This window comes from Chelon labrosus (genome assembly GCF_963514085.1).
Source record: "Chelon labrosus genome assembly, chromosome: 6".
Classification (NCBI taxonomy): Eukaryota; Metazoa; Chordata; class Actinopteri; order Mugiliformes; family Mugilidae; genus Chelon; species Chelon labrosus.
In genome coordinates, this window is record NC_140342.1 from 27,054,846 (window position 1) to 27,075,385 (window position 20,540).

Here is a 20,540-nt window from a genome sequence, read left to right on the forward strand (position 1 = left end):
AGGCAAGTTCAGCAGCTCCTTTCACAAGACATAATCGAGGAAAGTTGTAGCCCCTGGTCTTCACCTGTTGTTCTTGTCAGGAAGAAAGATGGTAGCTACAGATTCTGTATCGATTACAGGAAGTTGAATGCAGCCACGATTAAAGACTCATACCCCCTGCCACGTCCTGCAGATGCCCTTGACAGCCTTTCGGGTGCTTGCTGGTTCAGTACGATGGACTTATCAAGTGGATATTGGCAGGTTGAGCTTGAGCCACAAGACAGAGAGAAAACAGCATTCAACACTGGCAGTGGCCTGTACCAGTTCAAAGTTATGCCTATGGGATTGACGAATGCTCCACCCACTTTTCAACGATTGATGGAACTGGTGCTTCATGGCCTCCACTGGAAAGATTGCTTGATTTATTTGGATGATGTCCTTGTGTTCAGCCGCTCTTTTGCAGATCACCTTCGGAGCCTTGGGGAGGTGTTCGAACGTTTCCGCTCCGCTGGCCTCAAGTTGAAAACCCAGAAGTGCCAGTTTGCACAGACACAAGTGACCTTTCTTGGACATGTAATTTCAAGCCACGGACTTCAACCAGATGCAAAGAACCTTGAAAAGGTTTGTGGATGGCCTACACCCAAGACAGCCACAGAGGTGAGAGCGTTTATTGGACTGTGCTCTTACTACCGTAGGTTCGTCAAAAACTTTTCAGTCATTGCTGCTCCCCTGCACAGTCTCACGCACAAAGGAGCAATATTCAAATGGACTGTTGAATGTGAAGATGCTTTTCAATCACTGAAACACGCTCTCACCCATCCACCGATTGTGGCACATCCCATCTTCACACAGCCTTTCTTGTTATACACAGATGCTTCACAGGACAGTATTGGCTCTGTGTTGGCTCAACGTCAGGACAATAAAGAACGTGTTATTGCCTATGCAAGCCATACACTCAGCCCTTCTGAAAGGAAATGGTCTACTTTTGACCGGGAGCTTTGGGCCGTCGTTTGGTCTGTGAGACATTTTAAGCACTTCCTTTCAGGCAGCTCATTCACAGTGGTCACAGATCATAAGCCCCTTTTGAGTCTGAAGAAAAGTCCAGTGGATAACGATCCTACTGGACGGCGCAGTCGATGGATACTCGAGCTGGATGTGTATGACTACCATATTTTACACCGGGATGGTAAACTGCATGCTAATGCGGATGCCATGTCGCGGCGTCCCAACACAGACACCCACAGCAAGGCTGTTCAGTGTGTCATATCTGCCATCAGTGTCCCGGACCGAGAGTCTTCAGTCAACACAGACATGGATGACAGTGCTACCTCGATTGGTTCAGAAATCAGCCACACATTGTCAGTTGACTTGGACGCACTACGCCAACAGCAGATTGAGGATGACTGTCTCACTGTAGTCATTGACTGGCTGAAGGACAGTTCACTTAGACCAGCCATTGGCCGTTTAAGACACTCCTCCCCTGCATTGCGAAAACTCTGGCATGAATTTCCCAAATTGATTATTAGACATGGACTCCTCTGCAGGAAACTCAAAATGAACACACACACACCTCCAACCTTTCAAGTTGTTTTACCAGCAGCGCTCATTCCTACAGCTTTGACATGTCTGCATGGAAATCAGTTTAGTGGTCACTTAAGTGCAGAACGCACGCTCCAAAGAGCCAGGCGCATATGTTATTGGCCATATATGACTCGTGACATTTTCAAGTTTTGTGCTGAGTGCTTGCCTTGTCAAACACGAGGCTCCCCAACTCCACACGAAAGAGCCCCACTACAGCCAATCCACACAGAGAGACCATTTCAGAAGGTTGCCGCAGACATCACTGAGTTACCTGTGACTACTCGAGGCAATAGGTATGTACTGGTGATAATGGACTATTTCACACGCTATGTCAACCTGTTTCCCCTGACAGACCAGCGTGCTACTACTGTAGCAAAGTGTATTTTTGAGGACTATATCAGACAACACGGTGTGCCAGAATCCATTCATACTGACCAAGGCCGCCAGTTTGAATCAGACCTTATGAAGCATCTTTGCAACTTACTTGGCATCAACAAAACACGCACGTCACCGTATCATGCCCAGTCAGATGGCATGGTGGAAAGACTTAACCGGACACTGAAAGATCAACTTGCCAAGTACATTGCACAAAGTGGTGGCGAATGGGACCAGTATTTGCCACAAGCTGAGCTCGCCTACAACTCAAGTGTTCATTCAAGCACTGGATTTTCCCCTTTCTACCTTGTGCATGGCAGGGAACCTAACTTGCCTCTTGATGTCATGTTGAACTGTAGTCCTGCAGTGACCTCCTTGACACCAGGTACACCAGCAGCTTATGCCAGTCACCTTGCCACACGCCTGTCACATGCTTTCGAGGACGCAGCCCGTAATTCTGCTGCAAACAAAGAACATCAAAAGAGTCAGTATGACAAGAAAGTTGTGTTTCACCCTCATCAGCCCGGGGACCTTGTTCTCCTGGATGACCCTGCGCAGAGGATGAATAAACTTGCTCCCAGGTGGAAGGGCCCCTTTGTGGTCCTGCAAAGGATTAGCAGTGGAAATCACCCTGGCGTCACCTATGAGATCACGGATCCACGGAAAGTACACTCACGGACATGGATTGTTCACCACAATAGACTGAAAGCCTTCAAAGGGACTTTGCCAGCTGTCCCTGGGGACACACAAGTAACCCCAGTATTGCCTGCAGGGGGCACTTCAATTGCACCAGCCCCTTGCCTCACTGCTTTGTCGGGGGCCTTGCCTTTTTGGCCTCCCACTCCTCCACATGTGCCTATCAGAGCCAGAAGGCAGCCTTTACCTTCCCCTGTCAGGTCTGCTCCTCAGTGCAGTACTCCACCTTCTCCTCAACCTCCTAACCTGTTCCCCTCTTCTCCCACAGTTCCCAGTGGCCCTTCTGTGTCTCCCCAGGTACCCTTGCATGTCTCGTCCCGTAGTGGCCGCCAAATTAGGAGGCCTCTCAAATACAGGGACTTTGTTACATGATGGACTGTGATTGCTGGACTTTAACAGCTCCTCATGTGTTGTGTTTCTTCTTGTCGAGGACGCTGTGAGTTTCTCTTATAATGTTTATATACTTGCATTCTTTTATGGATTGAGGTGTTCTTTGCCATCAATGATTTTCCAGTGAGGATTTGTGTTACAGATGCACCATTTCTGCATAATATTCTGTTTCATTAATTGGTAGTGTTGTCCCCCACAGTATGGGTTTATATGTGTTTCCTGTTTCCTCCAGTGTTTTTTTTTGAAATGAGGACATTTCTACTCGTAGCAAGGGAAGAGTGTAACCTTAGTTCTTGCACACATTACTTTTGGATTATTTTAAGGATACATTTTTATTATAGTACTTTATGTTGTATATTTAGTTGTGCAATATTATTTTGGGACTTCACAGGATTAAGTTATTTCATAATTAATTATTTATCTGGTCCTGCACTTTATTTACATGTTATCACTTTCTGTTATCTGACATCTTTAGATTGAAATTTTGGTTCCTACCTGTCACTTGTTTATGGGGGGACAATTAAGGGTGTGACGCTCTGGTAGTACGAGTGGAAAGAAGAACGGAATAATAAAGTTTTTTTGGTAAGGACTGTCCTGCCGTGTTGGTGTCGATTTCCAGGAGAGTTGAACTGTAACCCGCATTGCACCCACAGCCCCGAGAGTCTGGAGGAGGACACTGTTGGAAATCTGGGTTACAATAATATATATTAGCTTCATAACTTATTTAATTGTAACCGTCTGTTTTGTATGAATTCCACTAGGGCAAAGTACTATCCGATAACGTTCGGTAATAGCTAGGTTATAGCAATGATTTCGGTAATAGCTAGGTTATAGCAATGATTTTTAGCACGACTCAGTGCTCTTAGGTTATAACTCAATGCTCTTAGGTTATAACGTTAGTGTACAGTTTACTCCCTGATAATGAACCTACTGTGTGAGCGGGAATATATCGTTGGCCTTTTTTAAAATGCTTCTTTTTAAAAAGCTATTAGGCTGTACTATTTATGTCAGTGTTGAAAGTTACAATGCGGCGGGAGTAGCACGTTAATGCTAAGCAAGCAGGCTAACGTTAAGTTAAAGTTAACGTAGCTGCTAGCCACATTTGGTTGCTGCAAGCTGAGATGGAGAAACACATGCTAAGCCATCATTGACATGATTGGTCTGATTTGTGACATGGACATCTAACCATGTCCATATTTGTCTAAATAAATACACCGCAACATCGAAACACATTACTTGTGCGAATTGTAGAAAGACTTTGCGAATGCAGCTTAAAAACTACATCTCCCACAAACATGAGCGGTTTCGCGCTATTTCGTGCATAGACAGTAGGCGCGTTCGACTTCATGCAGATCTGTGCATATCTGACTTGACGTGATGCATGCTGGGTAGAACAAGTTCATTTTAACCAATCATATTCGAGGTCTATGAGCATAATAACCCAGCATGCATCACGTCAAGTCAGATCTATTTCTATGGTCAGATCTGCACAGATCTGCATGAGCACTGTGCAGCGTATTTCTGTAAAAACCGGCGGACTATTTATAACAGGGCTCGGGGGATTACTTTTCACAAGTAAGATTGAAAATTATTATTGGTTGTACTTTGTGAATAGGCTTATAGCTACATGTATGACGTTTGCAGCAAAAAAAACCCGCGTGAAAATCAGTTAAGTATTCAGCGAGTTATGATTGATTAAAGGGGTCCTAGAATCAAAACCACATTTACGTTGTTCCTGTTGAATTTAGGCTCCGAGTGGTGTCTAAGGACCACACCAAAAACTTCACCGCCTTCTCCAGCCTGCTTTCGTATGCAAATTCAAAACTAGAAACGGCCGTGTTGAAATGGGCAAATCTGAACAGAGCTCCGATATTACGTAATAGGCGCCCAGCCCTTTTGGATACACCCTCTCTCATTTGCATGTTCCAGCCCACTGTAAGGGCGGAGGCGTTAGCTAGCTAGTCCCAGCGACAGCTAACCGCAGTTTCTGACAAGAGGGATACGGTATGTCGGACTATGCGTGTAATGTTCCAGGATGTTTGGGGCAGGTCAAGACTCTACACAGACTTCCCCAAGAACTCAACTGTCAGCGGGAATGGTTGATGTTCATTTACAACCGCGTTCCACAGAGCTTCAACCCGAGGTTGGTAGTTTGTTCTGCCCACTTCACCCCGGAGTGTTTCTCCAAGCTCGGACAGTATCAAGCCGGCTGTGTCGCCGGGATAGCTCAGTGGGTAGAGCTGGCGACCCATGTGCCGAGGATGAGTCCTTGTTGCAGCAGCCCAGGGTTCGAGTCCGACCTGTGGCTTTTTGCTGCGTGTTATCCCCTCTCTCTCTGCCCCCTTTCCTGTCTATCTTCAGCTATCTCTATAATAAAGGCAACAAAAAGCCCCCAAAAAATATATTTAAAAAAAATAAAATAAAAAAGTATCAAGCCGGCTTTGGCTCTAGCTTCAGCCCGGTGGATTAGGCCAATCAGCTTTCAGGATATGTGGGCCAATCAGCCTTTGGGTAAACTGGCCAATCAGCACGCAGCTCATTTCATTATTCATGAACTTGCTGAGTGGGCGGGAAAAACAAACTGTTTCATTGCAGGGCTTATTTATGACCTTGTATTGGCTCTCTAGCAGTGCTCCTGGGGCGTTTTCAGCCCCACAAATTTACATATGCCATTATTTAGGCTCAAAGATCAATTCCTAATGGTCAAAAAACGTGTTCTAGGACCCCTTTAAATGCGCTGACACTTCACTGCGCCTGCTAAACAGATTACACTGAGTGGAGCGGGTGACCGGTCCAAGATGGCGGCCCCACGGCTCGTCAGCGCCAATAGGCAGTAGCGGTCGATGCGGCGTCTACTGTTTATTATGTCTATGATTTCGTGCACTCGCTAGTATCGAAACTCAGGCAGAGACGGCTGAGAATGTTCTAAGGATCTTTGCTAAAGTCCTCGCGCCTCGTAGTAAAAGCTGAACGCTCTTCCATCTAGCGAATTCATCAAGTTATAAATAAATAGAGATAAAGATTGAATGAATGAATGAAAAGTAAATATACCAACAACGAAGAAAGATAAAGGAAGAACAGGATGGCGTTCTGAGATTGTAGTGAGAGAGGGAATGGCAATATGTCTGGTAGCCTAGTTAAGGGAAATAGGCTATGCAAAACATAGTTGTGGTGAACAGGGAAAAAGTGAACGTTATCCTCCCTCGGCAGCTCGACTTGCATGCATGCTCATTTTCACCGAATAAAGCACAAATCGAAAATAACATTTTCCCACTGACCATCAGTCAAATATTTCAAATAATATGTTTGTTTAGGCTATGCTGGGTTTCGTGGAAGTGAAAATGGTCTGTATTAGTAGTAGTATTAGGCAGTATGGAGTCAGATCACCATGAACATACTGGTGCATTGGCATGTTTTACTGTTTACCTGACATTTGTGTTGTATCTTATTTTATTTTTTTAACAAAGAAATGCTGGTTCAAGTGGAGTGCAAGGGTGTCCTGAAATGGGTTCGAATACCAATGAAGGATGACAGCTACGATTACTTTCAGTTCATTCAAGAAGGTAAGTAAAAGGGTAACCTACTGATTTTTCACATCACACCTATTATTGCATGCCAATATGTGTCAGTTTTTGATTATTAATAGCAAAATGTATAAACCTTATGATTATTTTATGTACTTTTCTAAAACAGAACCTTACTGAGAGTTTATCTGAAGTTATTTCATCACAACATAGGTTATACTTAATGGCATGTGGTTGTGGTGCTGTTGCTAAACAGCTTTTACTGCCACCTTGTCACGGTAGTGCATTACTTACTACCAGATTTCTTATAGTCCAATGAGATAATAAGGCATTTCTGTGTATAGGCACCCAAGTATTAGTTGCAGGGATGCAGGAATTTTACAAAGCTACTGTATCAACAGCGGTTAATAGTTGGGAAATTAAGTGTTTTGGATCTCAGTTTCAGCTAAATTCAGCCTGCCAAATGACCCTGATGTGAACCTGAAGGACTCCTCAGGAGTTGATGTAGATGCTGACATTTTTGATGAGTTAGTGAGATCTGCTGCAGTATCTTTCAAAGTGTTTACTGAGGACTCTGGTAAGACACAGAAACGCCCCTCCCATTGCATTTACAATAGGAACAGTGACAAAATATATTTTCCAATTAAAGTTAAATATTATAAAACTGCCACACCCTCTTTCTACTCTTAGCTGAGAAAGAGGTCTCTGAGGCCTCCTTCTGCTCAGATGAGGGATCATTCTCACCCACTGAGTCTGTGAGGTCATTCTCATCAGTTGAGTCTGTGAGTTCAGGCTCCACTGTAATTACAGACTGCACCAAAGCACGGAGAAGGCAACTGTTAGAAGGACCACCTGACAGTAAGGCAGCAAAAGATGTAAGTTGTTCTTAGATTGTGGGGTAGAATGTCGAGCCATTTTCAAAATGCATTGCAAGTTTACATGCAACTTCTATATTGCAGATGGTCTATGTCGCTCTACATCAAAAAAACGGGGGTGAAGACATATTCAAAGAGTACAATGCGACCAAAGGCCTTTCTGATCAAACAAGAAGGAAACTCGTCAACATCCTGGTGGCAGATATGATTGAGAGTCATGGGTAAGTGACCAATGAAATACAACCCCAATTCCAGAGAAGTTTAGACGCTGTGTAAAATGTTCATGAAAACAGAATGCTATGATTTACAAGTTATGTTAACCCTTTATTTAATCGTGAATAGTGCAAAGACCAACATATTAACTTTTGACAGAGAAAAAAGTTGATTGTTTTTGGATTTTTATGGATTCTCTGAGTAATTTTGTAATATGGTAATATCTTGCTATGGTGTAGGAGAGTCCCACCAATCAATGTCCGTGTGACCTATGCCCTTGGAATAGTCACCCTTTTCCCCAATTTGAAGGATAAGGCCTCACCAACTGGATATGTGAGTATTATGTAGCAGAGTATTATGTGGTCATGTATAGAGAAAAGCCTTATTTTGAGGTCCTGATACAGGCATCAGTTTTGATGGCTTTTAATATTGACAGTACCTCTTGCCTGTTTTCTTGTCTGACAGGAACATTACTACGATCCTCACAGTGGCCAAGGTTACCTGGCCTACAGATTGAAAACTGTTCAGCGCAATACCTCAAGTGATTTCAAGAGGAGCTCCAAGTCTGCTGATCAACATGGCCCTAAGACTCTGCGTGAGACGTCAACATCTGAGCAGCTGTCAGGTGATGAATGCAGAGAAGCGATGTCTGCGATGAAGCATTCAGCAGACCAACCAGTTGTGAGGGAGAAAATGAAGGCAACCTTCAAGCACCGTCAGAGTATGCTACACGATCCAGACCAGTCTTCAGTCATCCTAGATCACTTCCCCCGATTCTTGGATACACCAGGCTTGGTAAGAAAAACAGAGACTAGCTTGATGTACCAATTATTAAATGTGTTTTGTACCATGTTTTGACATGGTTTCTGTCCGTGTTAGATTAACCAAGACTTCAAAATGCTATTTGGAGAAGACGTCTCGGGCAAGTTTATCGCAAAATGGCCAACGTTCTACAAACCTAGGATTATCACTGTCTGCAAAAGCCTTCGCCCTACTCATGTGGATGACCTTCTGTCTGCTCAAGAGGAAGCGAATGATTATGGTAAGTGTACACGTATTGTACTTGCCAGTGTTCTTCATATGCGCCTATGAGCTATGACTGTATACTCATGGGATGTGGGTGTTACTATACTAATCCACTAGGATGGGACAGTGACTTGGCAGCTATCCTCCTGCTTATTCATCTCTTGCCTCCAACCGCAAAAGGGAAAAGGCACGGGAAAATCAGTGCCACTGAAGCTACTGACCATGTTGTCAAGTTCATGAAGGTACGTTCAGGATATAGATGGTGACTGAATGTTGCTTCGCCACTTTTAACTCTTAATCCACTGATTCTTGAGAATTTGGATAAAGCTTCAAATTGAAAGTTTTAACGTGCCATGTCATTTAGAGGTGTTTAGATGCCTTTTTTTTTTTTTTTTTGCGTAAATGCGGTAAATTATTTTTTTTGTGTTTGTAAGTAAACAAACATAAAATACTGTTCCTAATTTCCCCTCTAACACTCTTAGGTGGGGACAAGCATGGTGACATTCCTTGGCAGAGTTGGATCAGCACAGCCCTTCCTCCTCTGTGTTGGAGAAAAGAAGAGTAGTATCCAGAAGTTCTACGTCATCCTCGACCAGAAGGCCATCCCCTGTGTGGCGCAGACAGCTGTGGCTGCCTTCGACGAACTGTTTAAGGCCCACTTCTTCTTCGCTGTATCCTACGATGAGGCCTTGTGCAACTTCTACACCTTCATTCAGACTACCGTGTATGGGATTGATGTCGGCACTACAAAAGAGAGTCCGCGGGTCAAGGAAATCCGGGCAAAAGTCGATCATACTGAGGTTTGAACATGTTTACCTGCTACGTTTGCAAGGTACAGCACAAAAGTTGCTCAGTTTTTTTTCAACATTTGAAGTTTAGTCATGCTTTGTACCCTGGACGGACATTGCGATTGAAATGTGGCGAGAGTGGGTGTTCCTCTGTTTTTTACACATATTGTGGATTCAAGAAACATTTATTAAGAGTGCATACAGACTGTGTAGCTTCAAGTTCAAGTTCTGTTGATCCTTTGGACAATGTTGACAGTAATGTTTGTGTTCCTGATCCACTGCCGAGTGCAGTTTCTCTCGTCAGTTACCCAGCTCCTCTTGAAAAAAGACAGTTACTGGATATGTGCAGCTCTATTGTCGCTCAAGTACAAGCATCTGGAGTCCCTGAAAGTACTGTGCAATCTTTAGTTGGTTCAATGGAGGAATTTGTCAATGATGTCCATGTCCAAGCACATGACACTGTTCTTAAATGTCTTTCATCTGAGGTAACTGAACAAACTCTGAATAAAGTTAGAGACTGTTTTGAGCAGCTTGAAAATCCATTTTCATTCCTCAATACAGAAACTAAGAGGCAAAGACATTTTGAGAAAAAATGGAAAATCGTTGAACCAGTAGAGCATGTTCTTGGTGTACGTTATGATCTCCGCAAAGATAGAACTACTGGTGTATACAGTCAAATTCCTGTTAATGACAAATTTGTTTATGTGCCTATTTTGGGAACTCTTGAGTCCATGTTTACCAACCGGGAACTCAGCAACTGTTTTCAGCAAGTAAAGCTTCATGAAGATGGCATTTTCAAAGACATTAATGATGGTTCATATTTCAGAAATCATCCATTATTTTCACAACAAGAACACGCTCTTCAAATTCAGCTTTATTATGATGATTTTGAAACGGCCAATCCGCTAGGATCTAAAAAGGGCATTCACAAACTTGGCTGTGTTTACTTTATTTTACGAAATTTGCCAATGAAGCTGAATTCCGTTTTGATGAACATTCATCTTGTGGCGCTTTTTCACTCAGAGGACTTGAAGAAATATGGTTTCGATCCAATCCTACAGCCTCTTGTTCATGATTTAAAAGTTTTGGAGACTCAGGGAATCCATGTGCCCTTTTCAGATACACCATTAAAGGGGTCTGTTGTTCAGGTTACTGGGGATAATTTAGCTATACATGGACTTTTTGGTATGGTTGAATCGTTCAGTGCAACCTACTGTTGTCGATTTTGTTTAACTGACAAAACACATTTGCAGTCAGTCTTTAGTGAGGATGACCCAGACTTAATTCTTCGCACAAAGGAGCTCTATTCAGAACACTGCAATGCCATAGCACAAAATCCCACTCTAGTTCACTCATTTGGTGTTAAGAGAACCTGTCCCCTAAATGCACTGCAATTTTTTCATTCCTCAGACAATTATGCAGTGGATATTATGCACGACCTACTAGAAGGGGTTGTACAGTATGAGCTAAAGCTTCTTTTTCAGTATTTGGTGAAGGACTTCATTTCTTTAAACACTCTCTCTCAAATGATTCAGAGCTTTAACTATGGTTACAGTGAGAGAAAGAACAGACCCAGTGGAGTCAAAGTTAATGATGATGGCAATGACCTCGGGCTCAATGCCATTCAGTCTTGGTGCCTCCTGCGAAATACTCCCTTGATTTTTGGAGACCTAGTTGACCATAACAACAGTTATTGGAATGTGATTATGCTTTTGATTCAGATTGTAAACATTGTATTCTCACCAGTTATAACAGATGGTATGACTTATTATTTGAAGCACCTCATTTCTGACCATCACAAACTTTTTAAGTTGGTGTTTACAGATAAGAGGCTCATTCCAAAGCATCATCTGATGATACACTACCCCAGATGTATTAGGAAAATAGGTCCACTTATACATATGTGGTGTATGCGGTTCGAAGGCAAGCACAACTTCTTTAAGAAGTCGGTGAAGAATTTTAAAAACTTAACCAAAACATTAGTGAAGAAACATCAGCATCAGTTGGCTTTTCATTGGGAGAATTTTTATTTCAAAAGATTACAGTTTGGTCCTGTTAAACATGTCTCAACTAGCAATCTGGAGGGAAATGTGGTCTTGAGGTCTTGTCCAACTTTGAATCTGCCTAGTGTCTCCACTACTTCCTGGGTGAAAATCCATGGAACAGAGTACCAGATTGGAATGTTTGTCTGTACAAGTGTTGAAAATGAAATGCCTACTTTTGATACGATTAACAATATCATTATCAAAGATGATGAAGTGTTTCTATTGGCCACTAAAGTTATTACCATGCATTTTGATGACCACCTGAATGCATTCAGCATTGAGGAGGTGGATGATGTGTTTAGAGTAATTTGTGTGGATGATCTGTTGTACTATAGGCCTTATGACAGACAGTTTTCACCTGAAAATGATGAAAGTATGTATATTGTGCCTTACTGCAGTTTTGTCTCAAATGTGCATTGAATTGTCTAAAATGGATTTAATACAAAGGTCATTTTCTCTACAATTTCTGCCATTTGCCTTTTATTTCAGTAGGTGGGGTATGGGGAAATTTGACACCTGATAGTGTTATTGGTATACACCTAGTAGTGTAACCATTAGTCATTTTCAACACCCGAGTTTTGTTGTCTTCACACTACACTGGTGTTGGTGTTGAAGAAAGCAGTGTTCTTTTTTAACATTTTGTTTTAACACTAACACCAGTGTAGTGTGAATACAACACCACAAAGTGTTATGTAGTGTTGATTTTTGACAATACAGAGTGTTAAATCAACTAAAATTGGGTGTTAACTTATTAACACTTTCATAAATGTTAATTTAACACGATTGAGAGTGGATGCATATAGACACTTTGCTGGTGTTAAAATTAACACTGTGTGTGTTAATTTAACACTGGCAAATTTGCTGTGTACCTTTCTGTCTCTCTTGACACTGTACCAGAGTTGATTGACTTATATGGTCTATCCTATGACCTTTAAGGTTTGTCCAGTATACTAGACTGAGCTGATCCCTTCTGAGATCTAGAGGCATCTCCCCCATCTCAACTTGGATGGCTGCCACTGGGGTTGTCCTCATAGCTCCACAACATAATCTTAAAGCTTGACTCTGTATTCTGTCCAATTTATTTAACACAGTCTTAGCAGCAGACCCATATACAACACATCCATAATCAAAAACTGACCTAATCATTCCAACATACATTGTTTGCATGGCACTCCTATTTGCACCCCATTCCACCCCACGCATACATCTCATTACATTCAATACTTTTTTACACTTCTCTACCATCTTTTGAATATGTACTGCCCATGTTAATCTTTTATCAAACCACATCCCAAGATACTTAAAACACTCTACTCTTTCCAATTCCTTACCTGATATTTGGATCTTTAACTCCTAACTTATTTTCCTCCTAGTAAAGAAAATCATCTTTGTTTTTTCAACAGATATCCTGAATCCCCACTCAATTGCCCATTTATGTACTACATCCACTGCTTGTTGCATCTTACTTACAATGTGCTGGACATTCCTCCCCCTTTTCCACATTGCTCCATCATCTGCAAATAAAGCCACACCAATAGACCTTTCTACATTGTTAAATATGTCATTTATCAATAATGAAAATAGTAATGGGCTAATAATACTGCCTTGAGGAGTCCCATTGTCTACCTCATATTCCTCACTCAATACCCCATTTATTTTGACTTTAATTCTTCTTTCAGATAAAAATGACTTTACCCACGCAAACACTCTCCCCTTTACTCCCAACTGATATAATTTGATAAGAAGACCCTCCTTCCACATCATATCATACGCTTTTTCTATATCAAAAAATATAGCTAAAACAGTTTCTTTGTTTACCTGAGCCTTTCTTATAGCATCTTCAAGCAGCACAGTTGGGTCCATGGTCCCCCTACCTTTCCTAAAACCACTCTGGTAATTCTTTAACACACCTCTAGTTTCTAGTAAGAATACCAATCTATCATTCACCATTCTTTCCATGGTTTTGCCCAACTGGGATGTAAGTGCAATAGGTCTATAACTACTAGGCAATTTAGCATCTTTACCAGGCTTTCTAATAGGAATAATAATTGATTCCTTCCAAGTACATGGAATTACCCCTTCCACCCATATTTTGTTAAAAAGAATCCATATAACTTCCTTACCTTTATCAGTAAGATTCTCTAGCATAGCATAGCAAACCTTATCCTTTCCTGGTGTAGATTTACCCACTTTCTTCAAAGCACAATTCAATTCCTTCATTGTAAATATTACATCCATCACTCCACCTTCCTCACTATTGTTACCCAATTCTGCTCTATATCTTATTAAAGTAACTTCCCTTCCTTCCTGATCTAAATTTTCTTCACTATGTACCTTTACTACTGTTTTTGCTATAACTTCAGCCTTGTCTCTACTATTAGTGATAATCCTGTTATCATCCATCATCACAGGATATTCATATTCTCTCCCATTACCCCTCATTTTCTTTATCATTCCCCACACTTGTTGTATTGGCGTGGTCCTACCAATAGAATCACAAAACCTTTCCCAGTAAACTTTCTTTGCCTTCTTTATTGTTTGTCTCACAATTGCTTGCAATCTCTTGTATTCAATCATCCTCTGAAAACTGTGTGTCCTTTTTAAAATTCTAAATCCTCTATTCCTATTCTTTATACACTCACTACATTCCTTAGTCCACCATGGTACAATTCTATTGACATTTTTAGTTTTAGTTTTTGGAATACCTGCTTCTGCTGCATCTACCAGGCTGCTGCTGATTTCCCTACATAAATTCTCAATACTTTGATCCTTATTTACACCCAACAGTCTGTATTCACTAACTTCTCTAAATTTTTCCGTCAGCCTTTTTTAACATCCACCTACCTTCCCTCATTACATGCTCTCTTACCAGCTCCACTCCTACATTAATAGCAATTGGAAAATGATCACTGCCTATGGTACTTTCCCTCAATATATCCCAGTTGCACTTGTCAGCTACTGCCTTTGTAGCTAAAGTCAGATCTATAGCTGATTCATACCCCCTTGCTACATCTATTCTCGTACCTGATCCATCATTCAAGCATATTAACCCCTTCTCACCTAAATATTCCTCAATCACATTTCCATTTGAATCATCCCTATCCCCCCAAAGAGTACTATGAGCATTAAAATCGCCACACCAAATACCTTTCCCATTTAAGTTCTCCCACATTTCATCCAGATGCTCAACTTCTAATTGTTTGCATGGATTGTAAAAATTGATGATACCCATACTACCCCTATTCGCCCATATTTCTATTACAATATATTCCAAATCCCTACCCTTCTTAACCTCTCTGAACTGAATCCCCCTTTTTACAAATGTAGCCACCATTTCCCTCCACTCTATCCCTTCTAACACTTATGTACCCCTTTATAACAAAATCTAATGATTGTTGATTGTGAATGCAAATTACATCTGGTTTTATCTCTAAATTGTTAATAAAACCTTTTAATTCTTGCCCATTTGCTATAAGACTTCTTGCATTCCACTGTAAAATCAATAAGTTGTTACAGGTGTTGATATTGGATCACTTGTTTCACCCTGTATGAGATTAGTTTGTATCTTTTCCCATGATAAATTCTCCATATTCAAGAATTTTGCAGCAGCTTTAACAATAATTTTTATTTTCTCAGTTTTTGTTTTAGCTTGATCAGCACAATTGACCACATACGCTATAAACAGAATCAGCTTCTCTGAGTTTATCACATCCTCCTTAGGCCTTCTGCTTTCAGCTTCATTTTCTTGTGTTACCGGTATCTCATGTGTCTCCTTCCTTTCCTTATTGACAACCTTTACAGCTTCAGCATATGTAATGTTCTGTGTAGTCCGTACCTGCTGCACCACAACTGCCTTTTTACTTACAGGACAACCCCCATACGCAGCCGTATGATCCCCACCACAGTTACAACATTTCCTCTCAACTCCCTCTCCACATTCCCCATATTCATGCTCTCCTCCACGTTTCCCACACCTTAATTTCCCTTTGCAAACTTTAGCTATGTGACCATACCTTTGACATCTATAGCATCGAATTGGAGGAGGGATATACTCCCGCACCCTGAAGCTCAAATAACCCACCATTACTTTCTCTGGCAACACTTCATCCTTGAATTCCAAAAGTACGGAAGTGCTATCTACTTTTTCTCCATTCCGCTTTGCTTGTAATCTTTTTATATCCACTACTGTTCCTCCCCTAATATTCTTTTTAAGATCATCCAATTTTTCCCCAGTCGGTATACCTGATATCACTCCTCTTGCTCTTATACCTCCGAGGATTCGCACTTCACTCACTTCTTTCTTACACACTGATTGTATTCTCATAGCCTTGCCTCTTTGCTCAATATCCTTGCATCTAATTAGCAGTCTGCCATCTCTTAACACCTTTGCCATAACTATGTCCCCTACTGCCCTTTTCAATCCATTAGTCAAAGAAAACAAACCAATTTCGCCTATATCATGTCCCTCTTTAAATTTCACAACTATTTTCAAATCCTCTTCCTGACTTACCTTCCTACGCACATCTCTTACCGCATCGGGTACATCCTCAATACTCCTCTTCGACGGTCCCTTCCCCACTCCCTCAGACCTAGCATTGCTCAATCCTCCTCTCCCTCTACCCCGTCCACAACCCCGACCCCTCCAATCCTCCAGACCTTCCATCCAATCCTCATTCCCCTCATCCTCCTCCATTATTCTATTCAGACCCAGTCACAAATCAGATTATGCCAAACCGCCAGACAAACTTTAATATTAACGAAAGTATCTCTCGGAGATTCAAACAAACCGCCACTCTCCTCGTGCTACCTTAACCGGAAGTCCGTCCCTCCGCCAGTGTTCAGTAAATGAAGTGGTTGAATTAAACTGTTTCTGTCCTCAATCAGCGCCCCCAGGAATGAGGTGAGCGTATAATAGCAGAGCGTATAATTAGGACTGTGGGTTTTAGATATTTAAGTTGAACACTAAAAAAAAAAAAATGAACACTCAACACACGTGGCACTTTACACTCTGGTTATTCAAATTTAGATTTTTAATGTATGGAAATGCATTGCTGCCAACCAGAAAAAGAAAAACGGATCAATATCAGTAACGTGATCATTGATCTGTTTTATTTATTTTTTGGCAGCAATAAAATTTACTCTTTATTTTGAAAGTAAATACCGGAAGTTTATTTAATGCTGTCACCTCCAACTTGACGACTGGTATGTGTTGCAGTTCCTCCCTGTGACCAGTAGAGGGTAGTAAATGTTTAAAATGTCTTCCTATCAAACGTCAACTCAACGTGAAGTAAACTGTCTTTAAAACTGCACTAAGTGTTGCAGTTTTATTCTAGTGTGAGATAAATTAAAGGATTAACTCATTTTATTTTAGGAGTATTGTATTTGTATTAATGAATGTTGAATGTTATTGCCGTTGATTCGGACAGTTATTAAGTTATTATAATCACATAAACTCCGCTCGTTTCATTTAAAATGCAGTACTGAAGTTCCACACTATGACCACGAGATGGAAGTAAAGAGCCGTATTTCAAAGACCTTCCGTCAACCTCCAGGGATTTATTTCAGTTAAAATAATCAAAGTAATATATACATGTTGTTTATGGAAGTTTATAGACAGACATGTTATTGAAATAAAAACTAAAAACACATTGGAGGGCATTAGTAGCAGCAGAAGCAGCTGTCACAGTCAAACGTCCAGTTTAACAAGAAAATATTGATAAAAAACATAATTCATGTCAAATTTAGACCTGAAATAAAAATAATGTCATATATGGATTTATCAAACATGTCAGAGCAGGAAATCTCTTCTAACTGAGCAAAATCTCTCAGAGTCACTGAGCTTTGATTCTACTTTTAGGAGTTGAAGTCAAACATTTGATCTTCTGCTTTCACTTGTCAAATTCCTCCTGTATGTCCTGAGAGATATTAAAGCTGCACAGTAATATTACATATTACACAGTAAAGCTGCTCTGTCAAGGATTTTTAATGCTTTCATCTCTTTAAATGTCAAATAGTTAGAGTTCAATCAGAGTTGAGGAGCTGTGTGGATTTGTAGTTTTGTATTTTCATCTCAGCTCCTCAACAACAGATAACAGTCTGTGTTACTAAATTCACCACCAACCTGAATGTGTTTGTGGGAACATGAATGTTTTTCAGTCTTTCTGCATCATGTGACCCAGATTTTTTTCATCTGCTGTCAGATTGAAATCAAGACCATGAAAGCACACAGCAGCTTCATCTGAGCTGTCAATCAGCAGCAGCAGTCTCATCTGTGGGCTTCAGGGGCTGATGGGAGCTTTGAGGACCTGCTAGAAACCACGTGGCCTCGTCTCATCTCACAGCTCGTCCTTGTTGGGCCTCAGCTGCATCAGAGCTCCACTTCTCCCCAGGTTCACCAGAGGATACACCACTGCACAAAATGCTTTTCCTCCCAGCTGCTGCTCTGTGCTGTCTGTGTTCAGGTCAGTGTTTCCAACAAACTCCACCTTTAACAAACACTGTCTCACTAACCTTCATCTATCTGTCTGTGTCTCTACAGCGCTGGTTGCCATGGCAGCAGAGCTGACCAAGGACCAGTTAACATTGACCAGAAGAATTGGTCAAACAGTCTCCTTCAGATGTGGAACTGACCAGTGTGGTAGTGGCTGGATATTCTGGTACCAGAAGAAAGAAACAGAAACATTCAGAGTGATTGTTCGTATTTATACAAGTGATGGTGATATACGTTCAGGTTACGGTCATCCTCAGGAAAAAGATTTCTCATCTGTGAATAATCAGAACGGCAGGGAGTTGGAGATAAAGAATGTTAAAGTCGATCATTCAGCCACCTACTACTGCTCCTGTAGGAAGTCTGTTCCCCACAGTGAGAAATGATGCGAGCAACCTGAACAAAAACCAACAGATGAACAGATGTCAAACAGTGTTTGTGACAGGAAGAGAGCAGTAAACCACAGCCCAGGTTCACATATTTCACCTCCATCTCAGACAGAGTCCCAAACATACTGAGCTGAGGGAGATTCTTCTTTCCTGCTCTCACTATTTATTTGACATCAGATTTATTGATGTTGTTAGCAGATATTTCAACAGTTAGAAAAAAGATGAAAACAAGACAGAGAAGAACAAAGAGCAGAAATACAAAGTCAATCAAAAGAATTCAATCAAAGAGCAAAAGAACACAAAGAGATTTTAAAAGTCAAAGTTCAATAGAATAAATGATTTCAGACAAATGTTCCAGATGAAGATGAAGCTCCTCTGCTCTGAGCTGCTGCTGGAATAAAGTCCATTCCTGCTTCACAATGTTAATGTTCTCTTAATGAAAACACTTCCAGCAGCACTTGTTGTTTAACACCTTCCAGCAGATTTCACCACATCATTTCACTTTCTTCCATTTTCAAAGTCAAATCTTGGACTGATGTCAGGTCAGGACTTAGTTCTTCTAGCAGCAGCTTATTAGGACGCTGATGTTGATGGACAGATTTCCATCAGTGTCCTGTCCACTTTCGCTAAAACTGGTCCACCCCAAAGACAAAACACAGAGGAAGAAACAGAGTAATGTAGTGTATGCTGTTCAGTGCAGTGATGAATGTACAAACTTGTCCATCTTTTCCTGTGACCCACCAAGAGCTGAACCACTCAATATTCTGACAGTATTGTACACTCCAAGGTCTGAATGTTTGACCACCGCTCCTGTTTTTGGTCAGGGATGGTGATGGCCAGATGAAGCCCCATGAAGCCTTGAAGCTTTCCATCAAATTGGTTCATAAAACGGTTCATTTCTTGAGGCTTCATCTGCACCCACACCCCCTGCTCCTCACAACCTTTATTGTCATTTCAACCATGTGTGATGGCCTCTTGACTGTCTTGCCACGGTGTCAACATGGAAATAATCCCAGACCAGAACAGAAATAAAAACACCTTCATTTCATTTTCTGTGGTTCATTCATTCATTTATCTAATCTGTTTTTGATTAATATGTGGGTAATGGTAATAGAGGTCTATTAATGTCATGCTCATGAAGCAGTTGTTTCAAACCTCTGTGCTGATGCGTGGTCTGGTCACGTGATTTCTTTATCTACTTTTCTTTATATATTATGAACCACTTTATTGCTTCATTGGTTACAGAAACACTGTCACTGGTTTGGTTGTCTCTGCTCTTTGGGAGAGCTGAGACTGAGTGGACAGGGGTTTGGTTTGACAGTGTTGCATTCAGTACTAAAGATCCTATAACACTACTAAACCATGATACCAGGAGGAAATGAAAAGAGTTGATGTTAGCGCTGTAACATAAATACTGGTGGGTCATGATGAAGACTCATGGAGTGATTTCTCTGCACACGCTCCAAAGCCTCGGCACAGGACGTCCCATCACTAGTTAGGGAGTCAGGGAAGGACGCCTGTATTTTATTTCATATTTGTTTGGTAGTTGAGTTAGTAATTATGTTGGTCACTTGGTTTGTTTGTTGTTTTGGCTATGCTCACCCTGAAGATGTATAACGATGCAAATAAAGATTGGTTTTTGGACTGCAAGTTGGTGGAGTGCTGGTTCATTTTGGGAGCAGGGAAAAGGGGAGAGTCAGCTTTTTGTGTTGTGTACTGGTTTCCCCTAGGCCGGTCATGACACCATAAATGTTAGGGTTCATCCTCTGGGAACCATGAATAACCACAGGACGTCTGTGAAGGTTCTCAGTCATCCAGGTCATGGTATATCCAAAAAGTGTTAAAAAGGCAACTGGACTTGTAGAGTTTGTTGAGAAGACGTTTCACCACTCATCTGAGTAGCTTCTTCAGTTCTAAGGGACTGGTGGGAAGCTGAGGTTTAAATAGGAAACTCTGTGGGTATAACCCATCAGAAACTAGCTTGACTTCTTTCTGTAATGATCAGAAACTGGTGCAGCTAATTCCATTAACGCCTAGATACTTATCTGTCGTTGAGGGGGGACTGTTTGTCCCTGTCCTCTGTCCCTATGAATGGAGCTTTAACGACCATTATCAGTCAGAGGCTCCAGTCTCAAGGTGTGAATGGGGTTGAAACTTCTTGGAGACAGAAGT